Here is an 8,236-nt window from a genome sequence, read left to right on the forward strand (position 1 = left end):
GAGCCAACTTGTGGTTTTGTTTGTTCATTTCTGTTATTTTTCTAATCTATATTTCATTTATTTTTACTTTAATCTTAATTATTTTCTCCCTTGGGCTTGATTTGATTTCCCTTACTCTTCTTTTATAGGTTCTTAATGTGATATGTTAGGTAAATGATCTGAGGATTTGATCCACCCATCCACCCACATCCACCCACATACCATCCTTCACCTTAGCAACCACCAATCTGATTTCTATATCTATGAGTGTATTTTTTGTTTTGTTTTTAGATTCCATATATAATAAGTGAGGTTATATGGTATTTGTCTTTCTCTGTCTAACTATTTCTCTTAGCATAATATCCTCAAGGTCCATCCATGTTGTCATAAGTGGCAGGATTTTTTTTCAGTTTTTATAGCTGAATAATATTCTAGTGAATAACTATACACATATTTTAAAAATTTGTTCATCCATCAATGGACCCTTAGGTCATTTTCATATCTTGGGTACTGTAAATAATGCTGTAGTAAATATAAGGATGCAAATATATTTTTGAGTTAGTGTTTTTGTTTCCTTTGGGTAAATATCCAGAAGTGGAATTGCTGGACCATATGATAGTTTTATTTTTAACTTTTTTTTTCTTCAGAGCTAACATTCTTTTTTTTTAATTAATTTTATTTAGTTATTTTTCAAGTACAGTTTTTTTGTCTATTTCTCCCATCCCAGCCTCCCCCGCCCCTTGCTCCTCACCTCCCTCCCATTTCCACCCCCCTTAGTTCTCGTCCCTGTGTCCTTCCTATTTGTTCCTCCAAATCCCTCCCCCTTTTTCCCCTTAACTTCCTTTCCTTCTCCCGTCTGGTCACTGTCCCCTTGTTCTCTATTTCAGTGTCTTTGGTTTTTTTAAAAATATGAATGCTTCATGAATTTGCATGTCATCCTTGCACAGGGGCCATTCTAATCTTCTCTGTATCGTTCCAATTTTAGTATATGTGCTGCCGAAGCGAGCACTTATTTTTAACTTTTTGAGGAACATCCATATTGTTTTCCACAGTGGCTGTACTGATTTGCATTCCCACCTGCAGTGCACAAGAGTTCATTTTTCTCCATATTCTCACCTATTTAAGTTTATTAAAATATAGATGTTCAAAATTAAAAATTTATCTTCAAGTACTGCTCTAACTACATGCTATTACTTTTTTTAAAAATTAATTTATTTATTTTCAGAGAGAGGGGAAGGGAAGGAGAAAGAGAGGGAGAGAAACATCAGTGTGTGGTTGCCTCTCATGTGTCCCCCACTGGGAACTGGCCTGCAACCTAGGCATGTGCCCTGACTGGGAATCGAACCGCGATCGCATGGTTCGCAGGCCCGCGCTCAATCCACTGAGCCATACCAGCCAGGGCTACTTTTTATTATTTGCATTTAAATTGTCATTTATCTCAAGTGTTCCCTAAATTCACCCATGATTTATTATTTGACCCATTAGTTATTTGGGAGTATGTTGTTTAATTTATGCACATTTTCCAAATTTCATTCTCTTATTGATTTCTAATTGAATTTCTTCTGGTCAGAGAACATACATTGTATATGATTTATTGAGATTTGCTTTATAGCCTAAAATATTGCTTGTCTGAAATAAATTTAATGTACACCTGAGAAAAATATTTGTTTTGCTATTGCTGGGTGGAAGGTTGTATAGATTTTTGTCAGGTCTAGTTAGTTTATATTTTTGTCCATTGTCTGAGTCTTTTGGGGGGGGTTGGTCTTCTGCCTATTTTTCCTATCTGCTTTCGGAAGTTTTGGGCAATTATTTCTTTGATTTTTTTTTTACCACTTTTTCACTCTACTCCCATTTGGGGACTCTTGCTATGCATATTTTAGTGTGATTGATGATGGTCTTTTTGTCTTGCTTTTTTTATTTTTTTCTTTCTGTTCTTTAGATTGAATAATTTTAATAAACCTATATCACAGATACTAGCCCTTTTTTTGTGTGTTGTCCAATCTGCTTTTGAACTTTCTAATAAACTTTTTTATTTTAGTTATTATCATTATAAACTCCAGAATTACTATTTAGTATTTTAAAAATAATTTTTATCTTCTTTTGGTATTTTATATTTGGTGAAACATGATTTTCATATTTTCCTTTGTCATTAAAAATGACTTTCTTTTATGCTTTGAATGTTTTTAGAATAGCTGATTAAAGTATTTTTTTCTAATAAGTCCAATGTCTGCTCTTCAGGGAAAGTTTTCATTGATTTCTTTTTATTTCTGCATGGGCAACACTTTCTTTTTTCTTTGTCTTATAATATTTTTTCAAAACCCAGATATTTTAAATAACATAATATAGAAAAGGCAGACAACTGTACTTATACCTGAACAACAATAAATAAATAAATAAATAAATAAATAAATAAATAAATAAATAAATAAAATTATGTAGCAACTCCGGAAATCAAACTGTCCTTTTACCTTAGGGTTTGTTTTTATTTCTGTTTATTATTCTTGTTCATTTTTTTTTGTTAATGACTTTTCTGCCTGATGCCATAACATCTCTGTTCTAAGTCATGTGTGGATATTAAAGTTTCTACTCAGATTAGCTATCAAGTAATCATTAGACAGAAGTTTTCTTAAATGGTTGGAAGCAATACATTTTTCTGTTCTTTGCTGAGGAACTGTGTGTATGTTGAGGCACAACTGTGACACTGAGCCAGGATGTTGACCACTTTGCCTTATCTTTTATTTCCTCTTAGGACAGCCACAAGGTCAGGCAAAGGTGACTTGTACCCTGGCTTGTGGGGTCTGCAGCATTATGAATGAGGCACAACAAATACACACAGACTACCGAGTGCTGTAGAGGAATAGGGATGGCATGACTTCTCTCTCAAGAGGAGAAAAAGCCTTGGCCCTTGCCTTGATAAGCCTTTATTGGGTTTCTGGGCACATTACATGACGGTCCTCATTTACTATGCACAGGTTCACTTTAGGTGGTTATGTTTTACAGAAAACAAGGGAGAGGATGCCACTAATCACAGAATTTTTGCAAATGCAAAGGGAAAAATGGTTGAACTGGTTACACTTGTCCTTGGAAGGTTTAGCATAGATTTTAGGAAGTTATAGTAAGCACTTTCTGCCTCAATTCAGAGTGAGGGAGTTTTAGCAAAAGCCAGTCTCATAGCATTTTAGGTACAATGTAGGCCTGATTCCCTACAGGAGAACCTATCTGTGGGTGTGGGTCTTGTGCATCTCCGAGTGGGAGCTGGCCCCATGCCATGCAGAATGGTATCCTATACAAAGGTGAGAACATAGGGCTTTCTTAGATTTTTCCAGAACATGCACATAGACCTGCCATATGCTTAGCCCTAAGCATGCACTTGGCCTTCTAGTTTTGCAGACTTCATAAACATCTCATTCCTTACTTTTAAATTTTTGGTTTATTGTTCACTTCAACTATTCCATCTTCTCAGACATACTTGAATTTAAATAATTGCCTTTAATGTTTTCTTTTCAACTCTAGGGAGAAGGCTTTTCTTAGTAGGTAATGTTCAAATGAGATCAAATACAGACAGCCTTGCAATGAGATCTTTCAGGGAGACAGTGGACACATTAAAGAATAACATTTATGTGGGAGTGTAACTTTGAGGAAGGTCAAAAACTGTCTGTCCCTCCAGTTGCTGAGATTTTTGGTTTTGACTGTGAATGCAGGCTGTTATTTTTCAAAGCTCCAGTGGAGTCAGAAAACTGGGTATTCAACTAGGGCAAGTTAAAACACCATCAAGCTCACTGTTCTTACTTGCATTCAACCACTTTTCTTGAATAAATGGTCCTTATGTTGTTACTAGGCTTTTGTTAATTTGCAGAACTTTGAAAGAGATGATTCTTGTAATGTTGTTAGTTTTCTCATTGTTTTTATTGAGGAGGAAATTTCTGGAGGTACTTAATACAACCTTTTTCCTGCCATCACCTCTTCTCTGAATCTTGTATGACTATTAGGAGTTTTCCATTATCATAATAAAAAGAGTGTCCCTCGAGGCAGAGGAAATTTAGAATAAATGCACATAAAAAGGAAATAGAACAGCATCCTTAGGGAACCATTAATCATTTTTCATGATCTGAATGCCAAATGGAATTGGCTAGAAAGCTAAGCTTTTGGTGTGATTATGAAAGGCTTTGTAGACCTTGCAAAGAATATTTATAGTAGTATGCTAGAATTCCATGACCTAGTTGGTTTTTAAAAATACTAATTTTAGATAATCTAATAAATAAAACTAACTATGTAAAACATGTAATTAAACAGCATATATTAAAAACCAAGATAATGTCTACTTGAAACTAATCATTTCCTAATGATTTTATTCTATTTAACTATTGTCTATGCTATTGAGGGTGTTTATTTTTATTATATCTACGTGGTGGACATATAATGCCAGGGTATACTATGGTGCATCACTTCCCAGTTATGTTATTGATGTTAACTTATGTTGGTAATTTGAGACCAGTCACAATGGTAGTATTTACACGAAGTATACCAAAAAATCCCACTACAGATTGGCGCTTTCTTTTTGAGAACCAGTGAATAAACATTTAGCAGCACATAACTGAGTTTATACCACAATTTTTAGAACCTATAGATGTCAGAGATTAGGTAAAATAATTTAATTGCACTTTGGAATAATCATTCTGGCAAAAGTGTGGAGAATAAGTAAGGGAGAGATAGAATGGAAAAAGTAAAACCTGTTAGTAGGTTGGTGAAGTAGATGTTAACAGTCAGATATTAACTGGGTAATAAGCTGGTATGGATGGATTATTTGTTCATGCCCAGAATTACCCAGCTTAAATAAAGAATCAAAGTAATAATATATGCACTGAGTTAAGAAACAAGCAGTGAGTTAGAACTCTATAGAAGAATAATATATTCACTGAGTTAGAACACTGTGGAAGAGTGTATAATTGTATAATGGAATACAATGTTCTATGCCCCAGAAAAACCATCTTGTTCTATTTTTAATTCTTCCAGTTGTTAATTCCTTAACTCTAAATAATATAGTTACATCGCTATTTATCTTTTTTGGATTTAATTTTAATTGTATTATTTCTATTATCATTTAGTCCCCTTATACCTACCTCCCCCCAGCAATCACTACACTGTTGTCCATGTCCATGAGTACTTTTTTCTTTTTGCTCAATCCCTCTACTCCCTAACCCCCCTCCACCACTAGCTGTCATGGTCTCTTCATCTATGCCTCTGTCTCTGTTTTTCTTGTTAGTTTGGTTTTTTCATTAGATTCTACATATGAGTGAAATCATACAGTATTAATCCTTCTCTGACTGGCTTATTTCACCTGGCATAATATTCTCCAGGTTTATCCACACTGTTGCAAAGGGTAAAATTTTCTTCTTGTTATGGCCTCGTAGTATTCTATTGTCTAATAGTTGTTTTATCCACTCAACTACTGATGGATATGGGCTGCTTCCTATCTCAGTGATTATAAATAATGCTGCAAAGAACATAGGGGTGCTTGTGTTCTTTCAAATTAGTGCTTTGTGTTCCTTTGAGTGTATTCACAGAAGTGGGATCACTGGATAAAAAGGCAGATCCATTTTTGATTTTTTGAGGTATCTTCACACTGTTTTCCATAGTAGCTGTACCAGTCTGCATTCCCACCAACAGTGCAAAAGGGTTTCATTTTCTCCACATCCTTGCCTGTACTTGTTGTTTGCTGACTTATTGATGATAGCCATTATGACAGGTATGAGGTCATATCTTATTGTTGTTTTAATTTGCATTTCCCTGGTGATTAGTGACATAGAGCATCTTTTCATATGTCTATGGGCCATCTGTTATAGACGCAAAATTGTATGTTTCTACAAATTTATCTATTTTATTCTGGTAGTTCAGGTTGTTGGCTTATAGTTGTTCATATTTTTCTACAGTCCTTTGTATTTCTTTGGTGTACATTGTCATTTTTCCTCTTTCATTTCTGATTTTACTTATTTTGGTCCTTCCTTTTTTTTCTTCATGAGTCTGGTTAAAGTTTTGTCAATCTTGTTTATCTTTTTAAAGAACCAGCTCTTGCATTCATTGATCCTTTGTATTTTTTAAGACTCATTTTTTCTCTTGTGGCCTTTATTATTTCCTTCATTTTACTCACTTTGGGCTTTGTTATTCTTTTTCAAGTTCCTTTAACTATGAATTTAGATTGTGTATTTCAGCTTTTTCTCATTTTTTGAGATAAGTCTGTAAAGAATTTCTGTCTTACAATTACTTTCCCTGTATCCCACAGATTTTGGATTGTTGTGTTCTCCTTTTCCATTGTTTCAAGGTATCTTTTGATTTCTTCCTTGAAATTGTTGTTGATCCACTCATTGTCTAATACTGTTATTTAGCTTCCATGTTTTTGCATGTTTTTCAGTGTTCTTCTTGTGATGATTTCTAGTTTCATAGCATTGTGGTTAGAGAAGACATTTGATATGATTTAAATTTTCTTAAGTTTACAGAGACTTGTGTCCTATCAAGTGGTCTATTCTAGAAAATGTTCCATGTACACTTGAAAAGTGTGTATTTTCTGCTGCTTTGGGGTGAAATGCTCTGAAGATATCAGTTAAATTCATTTGATCTAGTTTGTCGTTTAAGTCCACTGTCTCCTTATTGATTTTCTGCCTGGAAGATCTATCCATTGAAGTCAGTAGGGTGTTAAAATCCTCAACTATGACTGTTTTTCTGTTGCTCTCTTCTTTTATGTCCATGAAGATTTGCTTTACCTATTAGGTGCTCCTGTGTTGGGTGTATAAATGTTTACTAGGGTTATATCCTCTTATTGGATTGTTCCCTTTATCATTATGTAGTGTCTTTCTTTGTTGCTTATTATAGCCTTGGTTGTAAAGTTTGTTTTGTTGAATATAGGTACTTTTACCCCAGCTTTTTTTTTTTTACTTTCCATTTGCATGAAATCCCTTTTTCCATTCCTCTACTTTTAGTCTATGTGCATCTTTCAATTTGAGATGGGTCTCTTGGAGGCAGCATATATATGGGTCTTGTTTTTTTATCCATTCAGCTACCCTATGTCTTTTGGTTGGAGCATTTAATTAAGCCATTTACATTTAAGGTCATTATTGATAGATACATATGTAGTGCCATTTTATTGTTAGACTGTTTTCCTCTGCTTTTTTTTCTCTTTTCTGTTTGTCTACTTCTTCTTTAAGTAAGCCCTTAAACATTTGTTGTAGTAGTACTGGTTTGGTGTTAACAAACTCTTTTAACTTTTTCTTTTTTCTTTGGTCTGGGAAGCTCCTTATTTCTCCTTAAATTTTAAATGATAGCCTTGCTGGGTAAGGTAGCCTTGGTTATAGGTCCTTGCTTTTCATTGCCTCATATTTCATTCCACTCCCATCTGGCCTGAAATGTTTTTGATGAGTAATCAGATGCCAGTCTAATTGGTGTTCCTTTGTAGGTAAATCCCTGCTTTTCCCCTGTGGCTTTTAGGATTCTCTCCTTGTCTTCAAGCCTTGTCATTTCACTTATGATGTGTCTGAGTATGGGCCTCTTTGGTTCCAGCTTGTTTTGGACTCTGAGCTTTCTGGACTTGTGTGTCTTATTTCTTCACCAGATTAGGGAAATTTTTGCTCACTATTTTTTCAAATAGGTTTCTTGACACCTTGCTCACTTTCTTCTGCTTCTGGTAATCCCATGATGTGCATGTTTTTACACTTCATGTTATCCAATGTTTCTTAAGCTCTCTTAATTTTTTAAATTATTTTTTTTGTTGTTGTTGCTCTGCCTGGGTTTTTTTTCCTACCTTGTTTTTCCAAACACTGATTCCAACCTTTGATTTATCTAACCTATTGTTTATTTCTTCCAGTGTATTATTTATTTCAGATATCGCCTTCTTTATTTTGTTTGGTCATTTTAATGGTTTCAATGTCTTTTTTCATGCTTTTGAGTATCCTAATAATCATTATTATAAATCTACCTGATAAATTGCCTGCCTCCATTTTATCTAGTTCTCCTGCAGAATTCTCTTGTTCTTTCATTCGATGTTTGTTTCTTTGTATACCCATTTTGGCTGTTTCTTTGTATTTTTTGCCTTCATTGTTAAACTAATCAATCTGTAATCAGAAATCAGGTTTAAGTTCTACAGGGTGGGGCAGAGTAATTTATGTAGGTGGAGCTATTGCTTCCCCTCAGACTGATGCCACTTGGAGGGGAGTGTTCTACTTGAGCAAGATGGCTCCTGTAGTATGGGGAATGACTCACTACCTGG

The 8,236-nt window shown here is 34.5% G+C and overlaps 1 non-coding gene across 1 annotated transcript; it reads right to left on the bottom strand.

Moving 5' to 3' along the window:
- Positions 1–881: 881 nt before the first annotated feature.
- Positions 882–988, bottom strand: LOC119050007 (U6 spliceosomal RNA). Its single transcript, XR_005082660.2, has one exon. It is a non-coding gene; the product is annotated as a U6 spliceosomal RNA (small nuclear RNA).
- Positions 989–8,236: the final 7,248 nt, after the last annotated feature.

The sequence above is a fragment of the Artibeus jamaicensis genome, unplaced genomic scaffold (assembly GCF_021234435.1).
Source record: "Artibeus jamaicensis isolate MK-2021 breed Jamaican fruit bat unplaced genomic scaffold, CSHL_Jam_final contig_240, whole genome shotgun sequence".
Taxonomy (NCBI): Eukaryota; Metazoa; Chordata; class Mammalia; order Chiroptera; family Phyllostomidae; genus Artibeus; species Artibeus jamaicensis.